At 48.8% G+C, this 25,522-nt stretch overlaps 1 protein-coding gene across 4 annotated transcripts in view; it reads right to left on the reverse strand.

Annotated features, from left to right (window-relative positions):
* The window catches only part of RIMS3 (regulating synaptic membrane exocytosis 3), a 38,612-nt gene extending 32,809 nt beyond the window's left edge, over positions 1 to 5,803 (reverse strand). For all 4 annotated transcript variants that reach the window (XM_070368224.1, XM_070368223.1, XM_070368221.1 and 1 more), the window contains exon 1: positions 5,503 to 5,803. The gene's annotated coding sequence lies outside the window, so the exon portion shown is untranslated. The remainder of the gene's footprint in view (positions 1 to 5,502) is intronic.
* Between the last annotated feature and the right edge of the window lie 19,719 nt (positions 5,804 to 25,522).

The following is a 25,522-nucleotide window of genomic DNA, read 5'->3' on the forward strand; positions in this document are numbered from 1 at the left end:
TAAGTAGCAGTGGGTGACAGGGTCAGTTCTGTGTTTTGGGAAGATCGCTCTCGGGTTGGACAGAGAAAGGCCTGGAGAAATCAAGCCTGGAGGCAGAGAGGCCAGTTAGGATGCTGCAGCAATGATTCATCTAATCCTTTCATTCATAGAACAGCTCACTGTTTACCTACTATGCGCAAGGACCAGGCAAAACTAGATTCCTGATCCCACAGAGTCCATAGTCTAGCGAGAAAGAGGGACGAAGAAAAGCAGGTCAGGTGTGATGTTGTGAAGAAGTACAGGGTCCTATGGAGGGGGCTGATGTTTAGTTTCTGGTTTAGGCTTCTCAGCAGAAATTATGTTCAAGCTGGTATCTGAAGGAGATAGATAAGGAGGGGGAGGGTATTCCAGAATGTGGGGACAACAGCCGAGGGAGAGGGCGAATGGTACAGACGATGCAAAAAGGTAGGCGAGGACCAGATCCCACAGGGCCTTGCAGACTACGTCAGTCCGGCTTTTATTCCAAGAAATCTTGGAAGGGTCTTAAGCAGGGAAATGACACAATCAAACATTTATCTTTCGAAGATCACTCTGACTATAGTGTGAAACATGAAATGAAGCCGGGCAAGAACAGAAACATCAGGAGACCGGTTTAGGAGGCCGTCACTGTGGTCCAGGTTGAGAGCTGAGGCGAGGCTGGGCTGGAGCCAGGCAGTGGACAGAGAGAAAGATGACGGAATGGGGAGGGAGTCAGGAGAACCAACAGCACTTGCTAAGGACTGGCTGTGGAATGTGGGGGTGAAGGAGAGGGAGGTGTCCAGGAGGACTTCCAGCTCTCCAGCTTGAGCAAGTGGGTGGCTGGTGGTGGCAGAGACGAGCTGGGGACACGAGGCAGAGCAGGTGCCAGCAGGCGGAGCTGGGGCCTGAGTTTCCACCTGAGACTGATGGTGAGACATCTAAATGTGGTCCATGAAGTAGTCATACAGGTCTTGAGCCCAGAAGAGATTAAAGTCAAGTCAAGGAGATTACGCGGGAGTCGGGGGAGAGTGGGCGGTACAGGACAGTTATGAGGAATCGTGGTCACAGCAGGGCCCGGGAGCAGAGGGACCAGAAGCTCTGAGCTTGGAAAATCAGAACTGTGAAATCCAAAGGCCACCTCTCAACCCTGGGAGGCATCTGGCTTCAGTTCCATCTCTCCTAGCCAAGTATCACTTCTAGGCACAGGCACTTCCCGGCTGAGACAGCCCTCCCTTCCCCACACACCTCCTTCCTTCTCGGCAAACTCCAAGTTACCCTGCAGACCCGGCTCATCCTGGGGAAGACCTCCCTGGTCCAGGCATGTGCTCTCCCATCTGACAACCCGGGGTTGGAACCCCAGATCTGTCACTTGATGGCTGTGTGACTTTGGCCAAGAAACTGACTCTAACTCTCACCATCTATACAAGGGCAATAATCTTCCTACCTATTCCATAGGGATGTTTGAAGATGAAGATGTCAAGTGCTTAGCAGAGAACCTAGCACACAGTAAGCACTAAATAAATGTTACTATTATTAACATCCCACCCACCTTGGGACAGTTAGTCATGCCCTCCACCTCACACCTCCTCCATTTGGGGACTCTTTGCAGTCTGCATTGCTCCCTGCCTCTTCCTATTCCAACCTAGTTTGTGGGGCCATATAATACGCAGGGCCCAGTGCTAAATGAAAAAGCAAGCCCCCTTGTTCAAAATTATTAAGAATTGCAAGATGGTGACAGCCAAACATTAAATGAAGTGCAGGGTTCTTCCAAGCACGGGTTGCTCTGTGCAACCACAGACTGGTGAATCCAGCCCTGCCCCCACCCTCTGCCAGCCCAGGGCCTGGCCTGGATTCGGGGTCAGCCTCAACGCAAGAGAGTTAAAATGCCAACTGACATAGCAATAGGGTTTTGTGATTTCCATCTGGAATTTCATTTTATCCTTCCTATGAATACATAACATCAACATAGCCGAGGATACTGCAGATCAGAGACAGGTGTGCCTTGCCAGAGGTTTCCCACCCCCACGAACTGCAGAGCTGGGATGTGAATATATGCCTGCCTGGTGCCAAAGCCCTGCCTCTTATGCTCTGGTTCCCCAGGGAGGTTGGGAGAACATGGGCCCAAGAGATAAACTTCGTCAACAAGGCCCAGAGAGAGGGAGCTGAAGGGACTGGGACTGGCCTCCTTCCCCCCGGAATGAGTCACATAAACAACCTGCCCCCTGGGCACCCAGGCTGCTGCGCAGGGAAGGGGTATGAGAGGGCAGAAGGTCACCCCCGAGAAGGCGCTGCCTGAGGGCCACAGACCCCAGCCCGCATGCTCTGGAAATCAGCCCTTGCCCTTTCTGCTTCAGAATCTTTGGAGGCTGCCATTGGCTTCAGGATAATTCCCAAGTCTTTAGTGTCCTGCTAGACAGACCAGGAGGTCTGGCCTGACTGTGCTGACTCCTGCCCCCTTGCTCCCCCTCCTTCCCTCTGCTGCCCTCCCCACCATGCCAGGCCTGTTTCCGCAACATCAAAGCTTTAGCACACCCAGTTCCCTCCTCCTCTGCCTCCTCGACTCCTTGTCATGCTAGCCTCCCTGCATCTCTTTTTTTCCAACACATGTCACATGTGTTATTACCTGCTCTGGGCCGTCTCCCGGCTAGAATGCCCACCCCATGGAGGCAGGAGCTGCCTGACACACAGAGCTGAGAGCATCAGGTATCCTGCGACAGATGCAGAAGAGCCCTGTGCTCTTTCTCCCCTTCCCCCCACGCCTCCCCAACCCTCTTTTTCTTGTCCAGGCTTCCTGAACTCAAGGTGTGAGGAGCCCAAATTTACAAAGGCAAGAGAATCATCACATAGCCTGCACCTTCCGTCCCTCAGTCCTGGGCTACGGGCTGTTCATCCAGTTGTACTGAATCCACCAAGCATCTTCTAGATGGGGTGGGGCAGTATAGGTGTAAATGATTCCTATTTTCCAGAGACGTCTGAATCCTGAAGTGTAACAGAAGCTGAAGTGGAGGATGTGGGTCCTGAACCCAGGTCTCTCTGGTGCCCAAGAACCTGGAGTCCTCTCTGCCTCTGTGACTCACTGTTCCCAGGCAGCTCACCTCCAACCAGAGAGCGACTGTTTCTAACTCGTGGCCTCAGTTCACACACAGCCCGGGCAGCATAGCTCCTTTGTCAGGTCAGCAAAACACCAGGGCAGGAGACAGCTCCACTGTCAGTGAGAAGCCAGTGCAGAAGGCATCCCTCCCCTGAGTTAACAAGATGCCAGTGGGGGAGAATCACGCCCCAGGTCAGCCAAACAGTAGAAGGGGAGACACCCCTAACTGTCAGCAAGGAAGCATTCTTGCACCCCAAGTCAGCAAAAAGGCCAGTGTGGGAGACACTTCCCTACCTCCCCCTACATGTCTTGGGTGTATACAAAGTCTTCCAAGGTGGTGCTCCTGGGGTGGGGGAGTCAGTGGGGCTGGGTTTCGGCTGCTGCCCAGGGCAGACAAGGCTGCAGCCTGGGAGTGGGATAGACCTGGGTGAGAGTTCTCACATGGCACTAATGAAATCAACCACCAGCCTGGCCCCTCCTCCCCAGGGACCCTCCAGCCTCCAGCTGATGCAATGCCCAGGCCAGATAATTGTTTTCTTCCCTCCTTAAAGGGCCAGCTGCTGTTGCAGCTGCAGGCATCACCCAGACCCCTGACAGACCCCACAGAGCTTAGCACCTGGTTAGGGACAGGGCACGCCCAGAAAGGAGCAGCTCAGCCCTGGGCTCCGCACAGTAAAATCCAATTATGTACAGAGAACCAGAAGTGTCTGTGGGCAAGGAGGGAGGGAAAGAGGAGAGTTCAGGCAGAGACAGTGCCTGGTCCACTGAGACCTCACGCCCCAAGGGATGGGATCTTGGTCCCTGCTGAGTCCTCAGCCCTGGGCTCCTATCTGCCTGTCCCGTCAGGTCCTTGGCCCTGGGCTTGCTCAGGAGTTCAGCAGTTACCTACTGAGCTCCCCTGAGTGCCAGCCTCTGTGCTAAGCAGCTCAAATCCACCATTTCATTTTCTCCTCCCAGCAGATCTAGAAGGTGGGTATGTTTTATTGAAGGAGGCTCAGAGAGGAGAAGTGATTTCCTCAGTAGCGCATAGTCAGAAAGTGGCAGAGCCTGGGTTGGAAGCCAAGTTTGCCTGACTCTGGGCTTCATTCCCTGCAGAGGGTCGGGTAGGTATGGAACCCCAGGGCTGGAGGTCTCTAAGCCAGGCAGCGGGACAGAGGGCGGGGAAGGGGTCTGTGAGCCCTAAACAGGCTCCAAAGGGCGCAGAGCTTGGGCTACGCACAGGTTTCACAGACCCCTTCCCTCCGCCTCACCTCCACAAGAGAATGCCCCATTAGGCTGCCCACATGTCCCCAGGGATAGTTGGCAGCTGCCTGATGACAGACTAATTGGTGGCTGGCAGCAACGGTGGGGCTGGTTAGTTAACCCCTTGGTGACCAGGCCTGGTCCAGAAAGGCCCTTGCCCCACCACTTCAGGCCCCAAATTCAAGGACCCCAGACTTAAGTTACCATGAGCAGAAGACTGGACCAAAGGGGTGGCAGCCTTCCTCTCTCCATCCAGACCACACCCCTGGGACTGGAATTGGACAGTGATCTTCATCCAGGCTCCCCAGCCGCACAGGGCCACATCCAGAGAGCCCCCAGGTGGAAGGGCAGCCAGCACCCCTGTTCTCTGGCCTTGGTAAGGCATTGCTCTCCCCAACCAGGACCATGGGGGCTATGGGCCTTCCCTGGGTTTCCAGGCCCAGGGTACTGGGAAGAAACCTCCTTCTCAGGATGGGTTGTCCAGAGAAGGTGATATGGGCATGAGTCCAGGCATCCTGGGGCCAGGAGGTGAAAACACCCTCCTCTTGAATGAGAGGATGCCCAGTTTGTGCACCAAGGGTCTTGCCAAGCCTCCTTGAACCCTGGATTCCCCACCATGGATTAACCAACTGCCTTTCCTGGCTTCCCAGGAGTCCCCTCTCCCCACCCTAGGGCTGGAGTGGGCATTACCCCTTTTCTTTATATGGGGTGGGGGTGGGGGGTCCTCTGGGCACCACCGTGATGTCTCATTGGAGGAAAGAGTGGCCAGCTTCTCAACCAGGCACAGGCAGCAAAAAGAAAGGCAGGCTGCCTGCCAGCTCCCTTTCCAGGATAGATTTTAAGCACTTTCCAAAATGCCATGGGAGGCAATGCTGTTGAGGAGCAGGGGCCCAGGTGCTCCGAGCATCAGCAAAGAACTCAAGACTCTGGGGCCCTCTACTCCATTTTCCGGGCTTCTCCAACACCTAATGTTCCCTTCTCAAACCTTAGCCCCTACCCGAGTCATCACACCCACTGTCATCCTCCCTGAAACCTCCGCCCTAGACCCTGAACACTTAAGTCCCTACGTGGCGCCTCACCATCAGAGACCCTTCCCCCGCCCCGTGGTCCCCTGGACCTCCGTCATCCCCTCCCCACATCCATTCCTAGGCAAGCAAGGCCTATCGACTTACCGGAGGTGGGGCCAGGGTCCAGACAGGGAGGGGTCTCGGCTGGCCCAGGCGACTCCGCAAGGCGGGGCAGGTGCTGCCCCGGGACCCCGCCCCGCGGACCCGGCGGTAGGCGCGGCCCGGTCCCAGGCGCGCGGCGGACTCCGAGGGGTAGGGGCGCGGGGCGGGGAGGGGCGGCGAGAGAGGCTCACGGGGGCATCGCCCGCCACCGGGCCGGACACCTCCGCTCCGCCCGCCTGCGCTGCCGGCTCCGCAGCCGCCACGGTTCTCAGCCGCCGCCGGGTGCAAAGCCCAAGCCCCGGCTGGCGGGAGGCAAAGAGGGAGGCGGGGCCTGATGGGGGCGGGGCCTCGGGCGGGCGGGTCATTGGAAGGGGCGGGGCCGGCGGGGCAGGGCCTATGTTGGTGGGCGGGGCCTAAGGGAATCTGGAGAGTCTCGGTTTGCCTGGTTGGGGGCGACTACGCTAATAAGGCCTCGAAGGGGCGGGGTCAGAGGACACTCCAAGCCTCTACTTTCTCCGGAACGCTCCTGCTAATGCTTGTCTCCCCGCGCCCCCACCTCTACGTCTTTCTGTTCTTTCTCATCTTCCTTCTCTCTGGGGATCTCCCAGGACCTTACTGGCACCACGATACCCCTGTCACACCGTGGACCAGATCCACGAATGTCAGATGATGAGAGAAGGGGGAAATGATCTACAAACTTCAAATCCAGTTTACAGATGCAAAACCTGAAGCCCAGAGAGGAGAGAAGGCTTGCCCAAGTGCCTGCTATGAATAAAAAGACTTTACGATGTCCGTTTCAGACAGAGGGTAAGAGAGTAGTGTCCTGCCCTGAGACCCTCCGCTCCCCTCTTCTTCTAGAGCAGTGGTTTACAACTTAGGGTAATTCTGCTCCCCCAGTTCCAGAGTGTCTGGAGACATCTTTGGTTTTCACATCTGAGATTGCTACTGGCATCTAGTGAGAAGAAATGAAGGTTGCTGCAAGACATCTACCAAGGCACGGGACACCTTGAATGTCACTAATGCCAAAGCTGAAAAACCCTGCCCTACGACTTTGCCCTCTGCCTAACTGGAGCTTCCAAGTGGGCTCCCTGAGCACTAGGACTCAAGGACACTGTATATAGTCTCTCCTAGAGTCGTGCCTGTCCCATCTTCCTGTGCCTAACATTGCTCAGCTGGTCAATTCCACTTTTGGGCTCCAGTGTTCTAAATTCACTGACTTACAGAGGCGCCAGTATTATTACGGTTTGCCTTCCTAACTGTTCCCTGAAGGCAGGCAAAGCAAGTAGGTCTCCCTGCTGAGGGCATGGATTACAATGTGACTGGGGAATGGAAAGGGGAGGGGGAGGGGAGGAAGGAAAATGACTGGGATTATTTAATAAAAACAACCCTCCTGAGGATGGTGGAGGTGAAGGACAGGGAGAGCAGAATCTGTGAAGATGTAGAAGAGATGGGAGGAATCCAGACTGCTCTGTGCTCCTCCCATGTGCCCCATTACAAAGCCGTGTAAACCAGTGGCTCCCTTGGGAATTGAGGTCCTTTGCACATCTGATGAAAACTTGGACACTCCCTCTGGAGAAATGTGCAGATGTACACTTCTTACATAATTTCAGGGACCCCAAAGCTCCATAATGGCTTCCAGAAGGATTGGGCAGGGGGTAGAGGGAGGGATAGAGGTTCATCCTTAAGTGCACATAGGAGAATAAACATGCAGGGACAAAAAAATAAAGCTGGAAAAAAGGAATGAAAAGGGATTTGCCTTACCTGGTTTCCCCTCCCCCCACCCACCCTCCGAATAGCGCAGCTTGTGGGATCTTACTTCCTGGACTGGAGATTGAAGCCATGCTTAGCAGTGAAAGTGCCCAGTCCTAACCCCTGGACCTCCAGGGAATTTCTGCACGTTACCTGATACTAAAACATATTCAGGGGGCTCCCCTGGTGGCTCAGTGGTAAAGAATCCACCTTCCTGTGCAGGAGACACGGGTTCAATCCCTGGTCCGGGAAGACCCCACATGCTGTGGATCAACTAGGCCCATGCACAACAACTATTAAGCCTGTGCTCTAGAGCCTGGGAGCCACAACTGCTGAGCCCATGTGCCGCAGCTTCTAAAGCTCACTCACCCTGGAGCCCGTGCTCTGAAAGCAGAGAAGCCACCACAATGAGAGGCTTTTGCACCGCAACTAGAGAGTAGCTGCTGCTCACCACAACTAGAGAAAAGCACGAGCAGCCACAAAGACCCAGCAGAACCAAAAATAAATAAAACAAAAACCATATTCTAAAGCCAGTGTATTCAAAGCAGTGTGGTATTGAAGCAGACCTAGAGGAATCAGTGAAACAAAATGGAGAGCAGAAATGGACAACCACACAGGGGAAATCCGTGTAGGATGAAGGTAGCACTTCAGGAAAATGAGGGGAAATTCAGTATAGGCCTTTTAACAAATAGATGGACTATCAAGCAAGTTATTTGGGAAAATAAGAGAGAGCTGTGTTCTTACCCTACACGGGTATAAATTCCAGGTGAAGCCCATATTTAAATAATAATGCCATAATGTACCAGAAGAAAAATAAGTGAATGTTTTCACAACCTGGGGGGATGGAATGGAAAAGACTTTTCTAAGCATGATGAAACCTGTACGCCAAAGGGAAAACATCGATAAATTTGACTATAAAAATTATAAAACTATAAAAACTTCTATAGAGAAGTGTGATCATATTCAAGTTTGAAAGACTTGAAATACAAACTGGAAGGGCTGCATTCCAGTTGCCCTCTTCTCTTGCCCCTCTGGCCTGCCAGCCCCTCCCCCGAGCCGCGAAGGGCATGAGCAGAAGGGACGGATGTGGCAGTGACACTCAAGGCAGAGTACATCGAAAAGGCTCCTCCCACGGCACCCTGGCCAGGGTCCACCTGTTCAGGGGCCGGGAAGCCCCGGAAATCCCAGCCTGACCATCTGGGTCCACAGCAGGTGCCTTAGCACAGCGGAGCCAGTCTGTGCCGAGGCTGCTCACCACTTCCCTCGTGTGGCCATAGCAGGAACTGCAACCTTCGATTCCGCTTATGCCGTTTCCCAGAGTTAAGGCAGGAAGACTTTTTCTTAATGTAAATAAGAGTTAAATTTTTGAGGAAGCTAATAATGTTCCAGACCTTGTGCTAAACACTTAACATAGACTATTTCCTTTGACCCTTAAAACAACTCTTCTAGGGGGGTCCACTGTATTATCATCTCCATTTGACAGAAGAGGAAATAGAATTTGGACGAAGTGACTTGTCCAGTCTCTTAAGTGGTGCCATCAGGATTCAAGGTCTGACTCCTGGCCCTACTTTTAATGCAAGAAAGCCAAATCCTTGGAGAAACCAATAAAACAACGTGTTTTTTTTAAACCTTGATCCCAGCCTTATCCCAGGTGCTGGCAATTTAGAATTGAGAAAACCAGCCATTAGGAGAGACAGGCAGAGAAACATTTCTGACTCAATGAATCCTGGAAACAGCAGAGAACATGTTAATCCCAGGAAGGGGTGGAGGGGGTGGGGAGGGATCCCAGAGATGTCCTTGAAGCTGAATCTTGTCGAGTTTCAAGGAAGGGTGAAGAAGTGGAACAGAACCTACAGGCCTCCTGTGAGAAGGAACACTGGGGCTTTGGGGAGGAGCTGTTGGGATAGCTGGAGATGAGGTCGGACAAATATACTTGACCAAGCTAGAGTTTGGGCACAGAGGAGTCAGGGCACAAAGATTTTGAGAGCTTTTCCATGTTTTCTGTTGATTTGGTCTAGGGACCATCTGCTCTGCCAATCCAGCCCGCCTTGTTCCTCCCAGATGTTCCCCATCTGGGGTCAAGGTGCAGGTTGCCTAATCTGGAACCGCGGGAGTCAATCTTGACTCACCCTTGTCCTCACCTCCATCCAATTAATTTCAGGGCCTGTCCTGCCTACCTCCTAATGCTCCCCAGGTTCCCTGTCTGCTCTCCACCCTCATGGCCACTCCCTTCCTCCAAAGGGCCATCCTCACTCCTGAACCCAGCTGCTGAACCCAGTGACTGGGTCTCACCACCTGCAGACTTTCACGTAAGTGAAATCCTTCTGCAGCAAATCTAACCACATTCCCCCTCCTATGGAACACCCCTTTCACTATTACATATGGAAATGGGTAAGTAACGAGGTTCTACTATATAGCTTAAGGAACTATATTCAATATCCTCTAATACATAATGGAAAAGAATATGAAAAAGAATATATATATGTACAACTGAATCACTCGGCTGTATATCAGAAATTAACACAATATCATAAGTCAACAAAACTTCAATAAAATTTGAAAAAAAAGAAAACCCTTTTTATCAATTCATTCAACAAATATGGAGCAAGAATTTGTTACATGTCGAATACTGAGGCCACAACAATGGGAAGGATGTAGAATTTCAAGCCGACCGGGGTGGCAGACATCAGTCCAATGATTACAAGCTGGGATACGAGTCAGAGGAAGGCCTGACCTAGAAAGGGAGGTCCTAGAATGTTCCCCATGGTATCCATCCAAAGTTTGAATAGCAGTCAACCAGATCAAAGAGTCAAGGGTTGATGCAAAAACCTTGAAGGTGCTTCTCTGAGCCTCAGTTTTCTCATCTGTGTAAGAAGATTAACTGAGTCACTGTGTGTAAAGTCCTCAGAACAGGTCCTAGGATATAATAAACTTTCCATATGTGTTAACTATAATAACAATAAGGGTTATTATTATTATTATTTAAGTGGAGAGCCATTGGAAGTATATCAGCAAAGAATTACATGAAACTAGCACTTTTTAAAGATCTTTCTGGCTGTAGGAAGCATGGGTTGGAACAAGGAAATAACAGATTTGGAGGGTTTAATTAGGAGACTTTAACAGGGATCCATTGAGAGCTATGGGGCATTTAAACTAAGGCAGCAGAAGGGACTTGGAGAGAGTCTATGATTTAGGTGGTAGAAACTACTAACCTTGATCTTTGATTGGTGATGGGATGCTATAAGGGGTGGCAAGGGATCTCCCCAGATTGTGACCCTAGCAGCAGGGGATGGTGGTCATGTTCTTTACTAGGAAGGGGAGGCTAGAGGGGGACCAGGTTGGGGAGATGCTGAGTCCAGTTCTGGACGTGTTCAGATTCAGGTACGTTGGAGTATCCTGAATGAGGAGCTGCAGAAGCACCTGGTTAGGTCTGGAGTTCAGATGAGAAATTGTGGCGATTGAAATTGTTGAAATTGTTGACAAATACATGAATATTGTACCACAATCAACCCATCTGGAAAAGGTGGGAGGAAGGAGATAAATAAATGATTTTTAAGGTTTCTCCTGGTTCCAACACATGTTGGATTCCTAATGCTGAGGTTGGCAGTACTCCAGAGACAAAGAGAAAATGGCCTGAACTTGGCAGAGGCCCCTGGGAGGCTGTTTGTTATTCTTTCATCTGACTGTCTGTTACTGAGCAGCTACTATGAGCCACATGCTCTGCTGGAGATGGAAGGGTCAGAAGACCCAACCCCTGTTCTCAGGGAATGCACAGCCTAGTGTGGAAACAGAAAGGCCAAGAGCAATTCCGAAATAGGAACCCAAGTGCCCTAAGGCAAGCCTGGGGAACCCAGGGATGCTTCCTGGAGGAAGTGATATCCAAGACCAGAGTGGAAGGTGAGCATAAGAAAGGTGTGTGGGGAATCTGGGCAGAGAGGGTTGTTCGCATGGTTATTTTAACGGTTCTCATTCCTCTTGGGTTTTCCACTTTGGACTCTACTGATGTGCCCTGAGAGTCCATTTCAGATGCTGAAAACCAGACACTACTACTTGCGTCTCTTAGGTTGTGTTGAATTCACCTTCTTTTTCTGGATCCTTCTCTTCAAAACTCTTCCTGCCCAAACTCCACCCTCCCTGTCAGGTCTTGGATGAGGGTGGGGCAAGAGAAGTGCTCAGGGTGCAAATTTAGGGAGGCACTCGCTCTTAGGGGCATGCAACCTGCTTCCAGCCCTGCACCCTGATCACACAGGTGCTGTTCACACTGTGGATCCTTCTGTTTACAGTGACTCTCCCCCCACCCCCTGAATATTCATTGGAAAGACTGGTGCTGAAGTTGAAGCTCCAATACTTTGGCCACCTGATGCCAAGAGCTGACTCATTGGAAAAGACTCTGATGCTGAGAAAGACTGAAGGCAGGAGGAGAAGGGGACAACAGAGGACGAGATGGTTAGATAGCATCACTGACTCTATGGATGTGAATTTGAGCAAGATCCAGGAGACAGTGAAGGACAGGGAAGCCTGGCATGCAGTCCATGGGGTTGCAAAGAGTCAGACGTGACTTGGTGACTGAACAACAACCTCCCCGCCCCATCCTACTCCAAGGCTCAGTTCAGATATCAACTCCTCCTGGATGTCTCCTGCTCTCCACAGTCCTCCCCCTGCCTCCTCCCTAGTCCAAGGTGGTCCTCTGTGCTCAAACAGCATGGTGAAGACCGCACAACACAGTGGTTGCCAGAGCAGGCTTCGGCATCAGAGTCCTGCTGTGCTGTTTATTATCTGCGAACTACTCTCTGAGCCTGTTTTCATGCGTGTCAAATGTGGTACCAACTTCACAGGAGAGCTGTAAAGATTAAATGAGAAAAATGTTTGTAAAGTGATCACGAGTGATTGGTACAGGGGACTCAGTAAGTGTTCGTTATTATGACTTTGTTTATATTTCCTTCTAAAGCACTCCTATACTTAGAGATGTTTTCTAATTATTTTCCTGTCTTTGTCTTCATTATATCTTAAGTTCCTTGGGGCAGGGAAGAGGAGTAGGAGGGAGAGATGAAGGAGGAAGAAGAACTTCCTGGATGACATTTAGCAGGAATGAAGGCTTATCTGTGACATAACTCAAGGAAAGAAATGACAAATCCTCTGGGAAAAGTTCTGGGCAGGAAATCTGGAGCCTTGGGCTTGAGTCACATGGTTCCAGGGATGGCACGGTGCCTGCCAGACTCACGTCCACTTTGAAGAAAGGCTGCCCAGACCACAAACCCGGTTGGGGCTCTGGTTTAGACCATATGGTCCCTCTGGCCTCTAGAGGTAGCAGATGGGGGCCAGCCCTGAGCCAAGGGTTACCATCTCATGTATTAGATGGTGACCTTTAAATAATAGCCCAGCACAGCCATCTGAGACAGGCCAGTTAGAGGCTCTCTTGAACCAAGGAACAGAAAGAAATTGTCAGGTGACAGAGGGAGGTGAGGTAGGGAGGTCAGGCTCCAGCGAAGCCCTGAGCGGAGATGAAGAGCAGGGACCAGCAGTAAGCAGCAGCCTGGCTGGAGGGAGGGAGGAGCAGGGCTGTGCAGAGACCGGGAGGCTGTGAGCAGTAAGTCCTAGAGTTGCCTCTGGTGTTTGGATGCCAGTCCTTGGGAGAAGCTCCTTTACATGTGAGCCAGAGGGGTCAGTTTACTGTTCCTGGCCACTTGATGAGTCTGACTCTACTTATCTTGGCAAGTCTCTGCTCCTCACTGGGCCTCAGTTGGCCTAGACCATCCTTAAGGTCCTCCCCAGATGGATGTTCCCTTTGAACATAACATGGAATGGTTTTTAGGTTGTGGGCCACTGAGTTCAGCATTAGTTAAGCATGCCCATGATACCCTAGGTCCCTAGAGAGCTTCAGTTCAGTTCAGTCGCTCAGTCGTGTCTGACTCTTTGCGACCCCATGAACTGCAGCACGCCAGGCCTCCCTGTCCATCACCAACTCCCGGAGTCCACCCAAACCCATGTCCATTGTGTTGGTGATGCCATCCAACCATCTTATCCTCTGTCGTCCCCTTCTCCTCCTGCCCTCAATCTTTCCCAGCATCTTAGTGGCTGGTTAAGGAGCCTGGAGGAGGAACCCAGCACACACCTGGCTTTGAATCTGAAACTCTCCCTTCCGTTGCATCCTTTGTTGGATCACAGAAGAAGTGAAGAATCAGGCTGGGTGTTTCTCCAGTGTCTTTTGGCTGCTGAATGCCCTACCTGTCCCCGAACACTTTCCTGGAGCTGTGTCAGCATTCAGAGGATTTCAGTGCCAGGTCTGCACCAAAGAAAGCACCACTCCAGGAAGAATTTGAACAAAGAAATTTTCCTTTTTTGGTGTTAAGATTTCCTGCCTTCCAGCTGTTTGGCTTTCAGCCTGTGCCCTGCCTTCATCCCTCTCCTCTAACGACTATGTTGATAATAACACTTTCTTGCCTTTTTATGGGACTTTGTACTTTTCAGGGCCTTTTCATGCTTGTTATCTTATTTGATACAGAAACCCAGGGAGGATGGGCAAGAAGGAGGGATAGAAGGTAACACCTATCATTTCTCCCATGCCATCTATCCCCTTAAAACAATGTATTTTAAAAGAATTTAGAAAAATTATCCCTTCGTTCTTTTTAATTTTGTTTCTGCCACGCCACCCAGCTTGTGGGACCAGGCAGCAAACCCACGCCCCCTGCAGTGGAAGCTCGGAGTCCTAACCAGTGGACTGCCCTTTCTGCTCTTTAACAAACAGATGGAAACGTTGAGATTGAACTTGATTTGCCCAAGATCACAGAGCAAATTAGTGGCTCACTGGGTTTAGGAGGTTTCCAATCATGGATCATACTTGAGTAGGACTTGCCCAACACCATCTTGCAAGATGCTACTGGCCATGGCAAGGTACCTCTGAGAAAAGTGGTGTTTTGGGCACGGCTGCTCCTTTGAGGCTTCCAGGAGTCATCCACAATCTTACTTCTCCAGGCCCTGGAGAGACTTGACTACCCCCCGGTGGCCTGGATAGCAACAGGAACCCACAGAAGTAAAGGTAAGACATAAGGATTCAGTAACAGTTCCTCTGGTATCAGTCAGGATAAATGCCATTGGAAGAGTCTGTTTTCTTGTTTTGATTGCAGAGCACTTGCGGAAGGGTAAGACAGGAAACGTTGAGAACTGCAGGTTTATCCCTCCATCATCTCCTCTGGAAAAGAGGATGCAGAGGGGATAGTTCCTACCCCTCCTCCCTTCCAAAACCCTCGTTGGTGGCCAGGGCACACCCTTCCCCGACCTGTCCGTATTGGGCCCCCTACCAACCGTGCTCGTTTTCGATTCCCACCTCATCATTCCAGAGCCCATCCCTTCCAGCCACAGCATGGAGTCCAGTTATCTTAGGAGGCAGGCAGTAAGTTCTCCATCACATGGTTCTGATAGGGAAAGATGAGGAAGCAGAAGGAGCGTGAGACTTTCTCTGTGCTCTCTCAAGGGTCCCCTGTGCTCCTGCCCCAGTGCCCCAGCAGGGAGCTTAATGTGCTTGCCTGTGGCATCACCCAGCTCAACACTGGCAAACAGCACACCTGGGCAGTTAATCATGGCAGTCAGCTTAGTGGCAGGGCAATACCATGCCAGTCTGGGTGAGGACAAGAAAACAGAAAAGGTGCTTGGAATTCAAACAGAGGTAGTTTATTTCGGAGAACTGGTTGGCTTGAGGGAGCAAAAGGGTAAGGTGGAGAAGACTAGAGATTAGTGGCTGCAGGAAGCCTCTTCCACCCCCAGATCTGGAGGAGCAGCTGGAAGGCTGCTACCAGAGCCAGAAGTGCCACTGATGCTACCGGGTTGTTGCTTTTGAAGTGATGCTGCCGGCAGAACTGCCAGGGGTCACTGGAGCCTAGAGCCACCTCTCCAGTACCACTGATACTTTTGGAAATACTGAAGGCCTCTCAACCCATAATCAACAGCTGCTGCCAGAGTCTCCAGTGGATACAAAGAGAAAATGTTCACATCTCCTCCAGCCATCCCATCTCCAGCCATACAGTTGCCCACCTGTACTTCCCACTGACTGAATCTGACTGGAAGTCAGCTAGCAAGAGGAGACTGGGAAATGTAGTTTTCAGGGCCCTCCAGGGCCTGGCACTCTTCAGTACAAAGAAGAACATGAAAGAGTCTAGACCGGAGCTCAGAGCAAACAGGCAAATGACTGGCACAAATGCGATTGAAACTTACAACTAATTTCGGCACCTAAAGGGATACATGTACGGGACGTCGGTTGACTATCTCATTTCTCCATTTCCCCCTTTCCAACAGCCCCTGATTTCCTTTTCAGGATCCAAGTATTTCCAGGAAGCTGACTCTATCAGGGAAAAGGAGGGCTGAGCTGGTCAATCCTACTGGCCAGAATGACTGGTTCAGGGTGGTTGTATGAACTCAGCCTGTCCAATCACAGTGAATCTCAGGATTTTCTTCTCAGGAGGAAAGAGTATCCCTCAAGGCTAGGAGACTAATGTTTAGGTACATGTGGAACCCACATGCTTAGGGAGCTCTGGCATACTTGGTCAAGCTCATGCACCTCAGGGTGCCAATTGCTGGTCACAAAAAAGACCAGTTTACAAGCATCATGGAAAACTCTGGAAGGCAAATGAAGTTCTAGGAATCAGCTATTCTTCTCCTGGTCTCATCCTGGAACAGTGGCTTTACAATATGTTTTACTGTACCCTCAATAAGAAATAAATTTTATAGTACACATGTATTACTAACTGGATATATAACTGAAACCGAAGTTTCACAATAGTTTCCACAGCATTTACCCTTGCTATGTGTAATTAATTCAAATTTTCAATTCTATGCTATTTTTTTTTTTTTTTTTAATAAAGCTGGTTGCAAACTTCTAAGTGGGTTTATGATCTACTAATAAACTAGGACCTGCAATTTGAAAAACATTGTCCTAGACTATGCCATCATCAATTGCTGCAAAATTTGACTGTTAATTTTAAGCATCCTGCTACTGCTAAGTCACTTCAGTCGTGTCCGACTCCGTGCGACCCCATAGACAGTAGCCCACCAGGCTCCGCCGTCCCTGGGATTCTCCAGGCGAGAACACTGGAGTGGGTTGCCATTTCCTTCTCCAATGCATGAAAGTGAAAGGTGAAAGTGAAGTCGCTCAGTCATGTCCGACTCTTCGCGACCCCATGGACTGCAGCCTACCAGGCTCCTCCATCCATGGGATTTTCCAGGCAAGAGTACTGGAGTGGGGTGCCATAACCTTTACTAACTTTCCTGCCTCTGTACCCTTATTCTCTTTCTTTGCTCTGAAGAAAAGTACACAGTGCCCTAGCTCAGAGGCCAACCTCTCACCCATCTGTGCTGAGGACCCCAAAATCTTACCGCTGCAGATCTTTTCTCTCTCTTTCATTGTCAATTTCTGCCTGTCTACTAAAAAATGCATAGTTTACAAAATTGCTCTGGAGTTTGCCTTCTTAAAACTAAAACAAAGTGAAAGTGAAGTCGCTCAGTTGTGTCTGACTCGTTGCGACCCCATGGACTGCAGCTTACCAGGCTCCTCCGTCCATGGGATTTTTCCAGGCAAGAGTACTAGAGTGCGTTGCCACTTCCTTCTCCAGGAGATCTTCCCGACCCAGGGACTGAACCCGGATCTCCCTCATTGTAGGCAGACCCTTTACTGTCTAAGCCACCAGGGAAGATAAAACAAACCAACAAATAAAAACTCCCCTTGACCCCATTTAATTTCTACTTCCTTGAGTAAAAGCAGAGTAGATGTGGTTGAATAGGACATGAAACAAAAGGGTGGCCTAGAGGTGAACTCAGTAGAAGGGGTAAGGACCGCACCAGGATGGCAAGCGGCGGGTGTTCCAGGGAGAAAGGCATCATAAATTCTGTAAGCGTACAGAAATCAGAAGTGAATTCCGACCCCAGAACTGCCTTCCTTAATTTCTTCTTTGGACACTTCTGCTTCCTGCTTCCCAAATCTTTGCTGTTGGAGCTTGGACTCTGGAATCAGGGAAGCTCAGGTTCAACCCCAGCTGTGCTGTTTTGAACTGGGTAACCAGGAATAAGGCACATCTCCTCTTTAAGTTTCCTCATCTGTGAAATTAGTCTAAGATCTATCTTATTGAGTGGGATAAAGATTAAATGAAATCAATATAGGTTAGCTCCTATTAACTTCCCTGGTGGCTCAGATGGTAAAGTGTCTGCCTACAATGCAGGAGACCTGGGTTCGATCCCTGGGTCGGGAAGATCGCCTGGAGAAGGAAATGACAACCCACTCCAGTACTCTTGTCTGAAAAATCCCATGGACAGAGGAGCCTGGTAGGCTACAGTCCACGGGGTCGCAAAGAGTTGGACACAACTGAGAGACTTCACTCACGTATCTCCTCTTATCATCAAGGCTTTCCCTGATCATTATGCAAAACCTCACTCCCCCACTAATAATCATTACCCTTGTGACCACTTGTTGAGCAATCCCTCTGTGCCAGGTGATACACTAGGGACCATACAAACAGGGTTTCCCTGCCATGAAGGATTCCCTGGCACCTTCTCATTGTAGAGATTTCTCTTTTTGATCATTTAATTAACATTTTTAGAGTGAATACCATGCACCAAGGAGTGGACTGGCTTACTTGCATTCATTCATTCTAGCAAATGTTAATTAAACACCTATTATTGTGTCTGGAACTTACTAGGTGTTGGCAATACTAAGATGAACTTGGCTCTGAACCCTGAAGGGTTCACAGTCTAGTTGCACAGTAAGTGCTATGTCATGAGGATATTTTATGAGATGTTCTTTCCTTCTAGTTTCTTGGTCTATGCAACCCTATCTTTGGCTCCAGACCCTTGGCTGACTGTTTCTGATTGTGTTTTTCTGGCTTGATCTTGGAGCCCTACCTTCAGGACACACCTTTGGGTTCTCAGCTCCCCTCGTGGCCATCAGGATTAAGATTAAATTTTTTTGTTCCCTGTCTTTCCCTTCCTGGGATCCCCTTCCAGAGGAAAGATACTTAACAGATGTCCAGAAGACAGGAAAATTGCTGGTCTGGCTCTAACCCCATCACACTTTGAATACTTCTGTCTTATTTCACTCCATCTCCTAATTGCTAAACCCAGCTGACTTTTTGTCCCTTTGCTATTTTTTGCCCCTTTCTCTCTTTTTGGTATCATATATTATTCACTATCCTTTGCATCTTTCACTTCTACAGCTCAGAGGGGTTAAGGAATCTGTTCAAATTTTAAGAAGTAGAGTTGAGACTTGAACCTAGATCTGACTGACTCCAAAGCACATGCAATAGCCAATACTCCATGCTTTCTTCCCAAACAGACCGGCAGTGTTATCTGACCTGTCCAATATGTAGTCATTAACTACATAGTTTTTCAAATTTAAATTAAAATAAAATGAAGCAAAAAATTCAGTTGCTCGGTTGTATTCATTGTCTTCAAGGGCTGAACTGCCACATGCAGCTGATGGTTACACAGATATAAAACACCTCCATCCCTGCAGAAAGTTCCCCTGGATAGTGTTGGTTTAGATAAACAGCAGGACAGCATTGGATTAGATGGTGTTCTGTCCTCGGCCCCTTCTCTTTACCCCTTCCCCTCTTATTTATTCTCAAGGAGTGGGCAGCCCTTGTTTGGTCTGCCCAACTCTCTACTCCCGCTTTTCCTCCCTACTTGCTATCACACCATATTTGCAGCCTTACAGTGGCTACAACCATATTTACACGTGACCCTGTGCCCCACAATGATGTTGATTGGTTCAGGGGTAAACATCTGGCTAAAACTAGTCCAAGCAACAGCTCTTTCTCCCAGGAAGTTGAAACTGAGCCTAAAATCTAATCACCTGACTGATCTCTTAAATGGAGGTGCCCTGGAATCCAGGGGTGACATTTTCTTTGATTTGGATTGGTAAAACCGGTCTTCAAGGAGATAAATAACAAAACAATTATACATATTGGGGAGGGTTGGATCTTGGAGCTCAAAGGACGTCAGGCTTCTATGTCCTTCTCTTTCTCTGAGATCTGCCTTCCTCTGTGATGCCTTTGTGCTCAGGCAGGCTCTTCCTGTAAAGCAGAAGCGGTAGCCACCCACAGATCTTTATGACTCAAGACCTACAGGAGAAAAGTCTTGCCTTTCTATATTCTACATCTTTAGGAAGGCTTTGCTTAGCTTGGTTTGAGTCAAGTGCTCAGCTGTTCAGAAACTGCGATCTGTCTTAACAAGGGCTCCTAGAAAACAAAACCCGAAGAAGGGATTAAGTGCTAAAGCTTTATAAGGGATGCACAATGCTAGGGCAGTGAGGATGAGGGGGTAGGGAAGCAGGAAAAGATGGTAAGCAATGCAAGGAAATGTTTCTTGCTACTTCTTCACAATGAACTGTAAAGAGACACATCTAGTCTCTGGACAGGTCTACCCACTTGGTCGTGCAGAAAGCCTTCAGACTGTTTGTATACAGAAACTATACCTTCAAACAGTCCATCAGAGGAAGGGAGGGAGAGTAAATTGTTCCTCCATTCATCATAGTTGGCCCTGAAATGAAAGTCGCTTAGCAGTGTCCGACTCTTTACAACCTCATGAACTATACAGTCCATGGAATTCTCCAGGCCAGAATACTGGAGTGGGTAGTTGTTCCCTTCTGCAGGGGATCTTCCCAACCCAGGGATCAAACCCAGCTCGCTCGTATTGCAGGTGGATTCTTTACCAGCTGAGCCACCAGGGAAGCCTATATATAGTTGGCCCCATGGGCAGTTAAATCTCTGGTACAGGTTATATCTCCTGTACATCACCGACCCCTTCAGCAGCTGCTTAGGAAGCCAGATCTCTTGCTCTGTGAGGTGGTGGGTCCTCAGGGTCTGGAAAGTTCGAGAGAAGCCAGACTATCCATGCTTGCAACTAGTTGGCTTCAGCCAGTGGAACTGTGAGCCTCACTCAGAGCTGGTCAGCCATGTCTGTGGTTGAGGTGGACCAAGCATCTAATGCTCTGGGAGGCAAATGATGCAGAGAGACTCTGAGGAGGCCCTGGGCCAAGGTGTGGGGCTCATGATGATTGGTCAGGATGGGTCACACACTTACCCCTACAGCTGATGGGATACAGAGGAGATGCTGTGAGCTCCTCCTCCCTCCCCTCCTGTCAGTTCAGATCCTCAGAACACAGACCTCAAGACAGGGTTAAATGCAAGAAATTCAATACGGAAAACACCTGTGAGAGACAATGGTGGGGGGCGGCTAGACCTGAGAGAGACTGGGAGAGGACCACCCAACAGTGAGCCAGGTCTGACCCTAAGTGAAGAAAAGAGAAGGCAGGAGTTCTAGGTGGAAGCACCTTAGACTGCAGTGCAGCTTCAAGGAAAGTTTGTGAGGTCACTGAGCAGTCCTTGAGCCAAAGTCATCCATCAGAAGAGCGTCACTTATCCTAGGCAGATGCCTGTCCAAAAATCCCTGCTGTGCTCAGTCAGTGGCCAGCTTGTGGGAAGTGAGGTCTGGGGGTGAAGGGCAATGGATCTCAGAGTGTAGCATGGATTTCAGAGCTCAGCAGCTGGGCTGCAAGTACAGTGTCATTACCATTGGAAAGGGCAAGGCTACTGAGCAGGCAAGACAAGTGTCCATCCCAGAGCTCACAATGATCCACTTGCCACGCTCTGGAGAAGTCCAGAAATCTTCATCTGGAGACTGCCCTACTCCCAGGGGTGAAGCTGGGGGTCATACCACACACCTTCACTCCTCTTGCTCCTCACCTCTGCAACAGCAGACCAACAATCAAGCGCTTCAGTCCTCCGTCGGCAGCGTGACGTCTGCATTTCTATCTTCCTCCCTCCATTCTCACTGCTACTGATGTGCTCAGGCTCCTGTTAGATCTCGTCCTATGTGGAAGTCTCCAACTGGTCATTCTGCAACCCCACTCCATCTTGTTATCTCTGCCAGATAGCCATTTTGTGTGTTTGTTTTGGTAGCACTGAGTTTTCATTGCTGAGCGCAGGCTTTCTCTAGTTGCGGTGAGCCAGGGTGACTCTTGGTTGCAGTGCATGGGCTTCTCATTGCGACGGCTTCTCTCTTTGCAGAGCACAGGCTCTAGGTGCCAGGAATTCGGAAGTTGCAGCACATGAGTTTAGTTGCTCCACAGCATGTGGAATCCCTGCAGCAGGGATCAAACCCGCATCCCCAGCATTGGCAGGCAGATTCCTATCCACAGGCATAACTAAGGAACCCCCATGTAGTGGTTAAACAGTTTTGACCATGTCATTCCCATTTGCAAAAACATCAATCACTGGGAATGTAAAATGGTATAGCTGCTGTGGAAAACAGTATCGTGGTCTCTCAAAAAATTAAACATAGAATTATCATCTGATCCAGCAACTTCACTTCTGGGTATGTACCCCAAAGAGTTGAAAGCTGGAACTCAAACAGATATTTGTACACCAATGTTCACAGCAGCATTATTCGCCATACTCAAAAGACAGAAACAGCCCAAATTCCATTGCCGGATGAATTTATAAGCAAAATATGCTATATACACACAATGGAGTACTATATTCAGCCATAACTAGAGATGAAAGTTTGCCTGAAAGGCTGTTCGACAAGAGGGCCCAGTCCTCCTGAGGTCTCTCAGGGGTTCAGGTCCACATCTTTAAGCGGTGTGGGCAGGAACAGCATTCAGGGGCAGAATGGCAGGGCCTGAGGCCAGGGGCGCTCTTGGCCTGATGGCTGCTGGTTCTGAAGGTGTCCTTGCCCTGATGCCTTCACGTTGGGCTGCTGAGGGGAGCAAAGGAAACTGAGAGGTGAGTCATAGCGCAAGGCCCTAGTGGAAAGGCCCTTGTCCCCTGTGTGCCTTTGCACCTTCCTCAAGCATGTGTGTTTTCTCTACCCTCTTCTTCCTCCCTCCAAAAAAGAAAGGAATGAAAGTTTGGGATGTGCTATATGACATGGATGAAACTTGAACACATTATGCTAAGTGAAACATGCCAGACACAAAAGGGTAAATTTTGTATCGGGTTGGCCAAAAAGTTCGTTTCGTTTTCTCTGTAACATCTTGTGGAAAAGCCTGAACGAATTTGTTGGCCAGCCCAATATAATTCCACTTATATGATATACTTGGAATAATCAAATTCAAAAGGAGAAAAGAGAACAGGGGTTCCTAGGAGCCGAGGGTGGGGAGGATGGGGAGTTACTGTTTAATGGGCACAGAGTTTCAGCATGGGATGACGAAAAAATTCTGGAGACAAACAGTGGTGACGGTTGCACAATGATGTGAATGTACTTATTGCCAATAAACTGTACTTTTGAAAGTGATTAAAATGGTAAAAGTAATAAAAACAATAAGACTTCCACCACTAAGTCTCCTTAGCAGAAAATAAAACCCAAGAGCCTTAATCTGACCAAAATGTATTTTTCCAGATGCTTTTTCCCTTTTCATCATCTTCTATATTTCCTCCATCAACCCCCTGCTTCCTATACGTGATCTAGTGGCCACCTATACATGGCATGCTCTTTCCATAATTCTACACATTTTTAAAATGTCACATCCTCACAAATCTTTCCTGAATTCTTCCCATTGTTTCATACTAAGTGGAAGTAATATCTTCCTTTTTGAACTCCCACAACATGTGAATTATATCTTTCTTTAGCACTTACTGGTCTTCTTTGATATCAAAGATGCCATACAATGAGATAGAGGCGTGTAGCTTAAGGTATTCTAGAGAGGTCCCTCTATAGTTTTAACACTTTAGGGAATCTACCATCATCTCAGAACTGGGCCTGTCTTACCATCTCAGAAGCCAGGTTTTAATAGCAAGCACAGAATGGAACCATCTCCCAGGAGGGCTCTTATATTCTCTCAGTTCACAAAAATGGATAGTTACATACACCAGGATCTAGTAGATTAATTTACAATGAAAAATGCAATTATCAAGAGAACTGGGATCCTCTAGGTGGTAGATCACTAAATTCTGTCCCAGAGGCAGGACACTTGCTGGGTGAGCACAGAATCACACCAGGAAGGCATATTGATCTTAAGAAGCATTTCTTAGCTGAGGCACCCAGAGATAATTCACCCACTGTAGGGATGACATGGACAAGAAAATCTTAATGCCCAGGTCAGTCTAACTGAGACAGGGCTTAGAGGGACAACATTAATGCTCGTTTCTGCCTTGTTTTCAGTTGTCATGTCTGATTAAGCCCTTTAGTTCACAGAATCTCTCTCCAAATAGGATACAGACTATTGTTTGACAGAATAGTCTCCAAATACAGTACAGAATGGTTGGCTGACAAGATTGATTAGGTTTCTATTAAATTACGATCATATCTGCCCTGAGATTCCTCTCATATGAACTGGATCAGCGTTTATTTTTGATCATGTTTGTAGATAAGCTCTTGGCTTACCCGAGTGTGTGCATGTGATATGTGCGTGTGCTCAGTCATGTCCCACTGTTTGCGCCCCGTGTACTGTAGCCCGCCAGGTTCCTCTACCATTTCCCAGGCAAGAATACTGGAGCGGTTGCCATTTACTCCTCCAGGGGATCTTTCAGACTCCAGGATCGAGCCTAAGTCTCTTGAATCTCCTGCAATGGCAGGTGGATTCTTACCGCTGAGTCACCTGGGTTTCAGAGCTGTCTGCCAGTTTAGGCTAGCTACATTATGCTGCAATAACGAACAACTAAAACAATCTCAGTAGCTTATTAACAAAGATTTATTTCTTTACTCACATTACATGTCGTGTGTGTCAACTGTGGCTCTGCACATCTTCATTCTGGGACCAAACCTGGAAAAGTAGCCCTATTTGGAACGTGATCCTCTCATGACTGAGAAAAAAATATGGTGGAATCATGAGATGGCTAATATATTTCTGCTCAGAAGTGGATCAAGCTATTTCTACTCACATTTCATTGACCAAAACAAAGTCAAGCTTGAGGACATTAGGGTGAGAAGTACAACCTTCTAGGGACAGGCCAGATAGGGAGGGTTTTGTTTATTTGTTTACTGGCTGTGCTGGGTCTTCATGGTTGCACAAGGGCTTTCTTTAGTTGTGGCAAGCAGGGGCTACTCTCTAGTTGCGGTTTACCAGCTTCTCATTGTGGTGGCTTCTCTTCTTGTGAAGCGTGGGCTCTAGAGCACGGGCTCATGAGTTGCGGCTTAGTTGCTTTGGGGCATGTGGGATCTTCCCGGATCAGGGATGGAATCCATGTCCCCTGCATTAACAGGCAGATTCTCAACTGCTGGAGCACCAGTGAAGTCCCTGAGGGAGAATTTTAGCAAAGGAGGGGCAGAGAATATTGATAATCACAGTCTACAGCAAGGACTAATACTCAGGCTATATGTATTAGTGTGACTGTTACCAGTTATAAATATTAACTGTTAAAATACTGAAATACTTTCGTGCTAGTTGGTAAACAGCTGCAGTTCCAAGTCTCCTGACAACTCCTCCACTGGGACCTACTACCCACAAACTGGCAACTGAAAGCTTAACATCAAGCATAGACGGTATCTCCAGGACCCTTCCTGGACTTCACACCTGGTAGATCAGCGCTTGAACACTTGCTGTTGTTTAATGTTTACTATCGTCCTTGGATAATTTCTTCTACTATGTAAATTTTTATTAGTTTAATTCTGAGGGCAACCTGATTTCCATGCTCCCAGAGGGAAATTGACTACAGCCCCTATATACCCTCAGTGTTTGCTTAGTCACTAAGTTGTGTGCAACTCTTTGTGACCCCATGGACTGTGGTCCACCAGGCTCCTCTGTCCATGGGATTTCCCAGGCAACAATACTGGAGAGGGTGGCCATGCCCTCTCCCAGGGGATCTTCCCCACCCAGGGATCAAACCCATGACTCCTGCACAGGCAGGCAGATTCTTTACTGCTGAGCCACTAGGGAAGCCCATCTACTGTCAATACTTAAATATAATAATGATAACTAGTAATACTAATTTGTGTTGTCCCCTGCAAATTTTTACTTCTCTTTCATAAGCACAGTATATGTAAAAATTGCTCAATAAATATTTGTAAAAAGACTTACCTAGCTTTTCCCCATTAGCCAAGCTTATTTATCTCAACATACTATTTCTTGAGTCTGTTTTTAATTTTTATGCCATTTCTCATGTCTGAAAATATCATTATCACTACTTTGAAATACTTTTGCAAAGCACTCTCCCTTAAACTGTTTCATTCAATATCCCTGACACTCCGAGGTAGGAATTAACATCACTTTACAGATGAAGAAATCAACAAGACTTAGTGAACTCAAGTATCTTGTAACTAGTTAGGTTTTATTTATTCATCAAATATTTATTGA

Source organism: Bos mutus, chromosome 3, assembly GCF_027580195.1.
Source record: "Bos mutus isolate GX-2022 chromosome 3, NWIPB_WYAK_1.1, whole genome shotgun sequence".
NCBI classification, from domain to species: Eukaryota; Metazoa; Chordata; class Mammalia; order Artiodactyla; family Bovidae; genus Bos; species Bos mutus.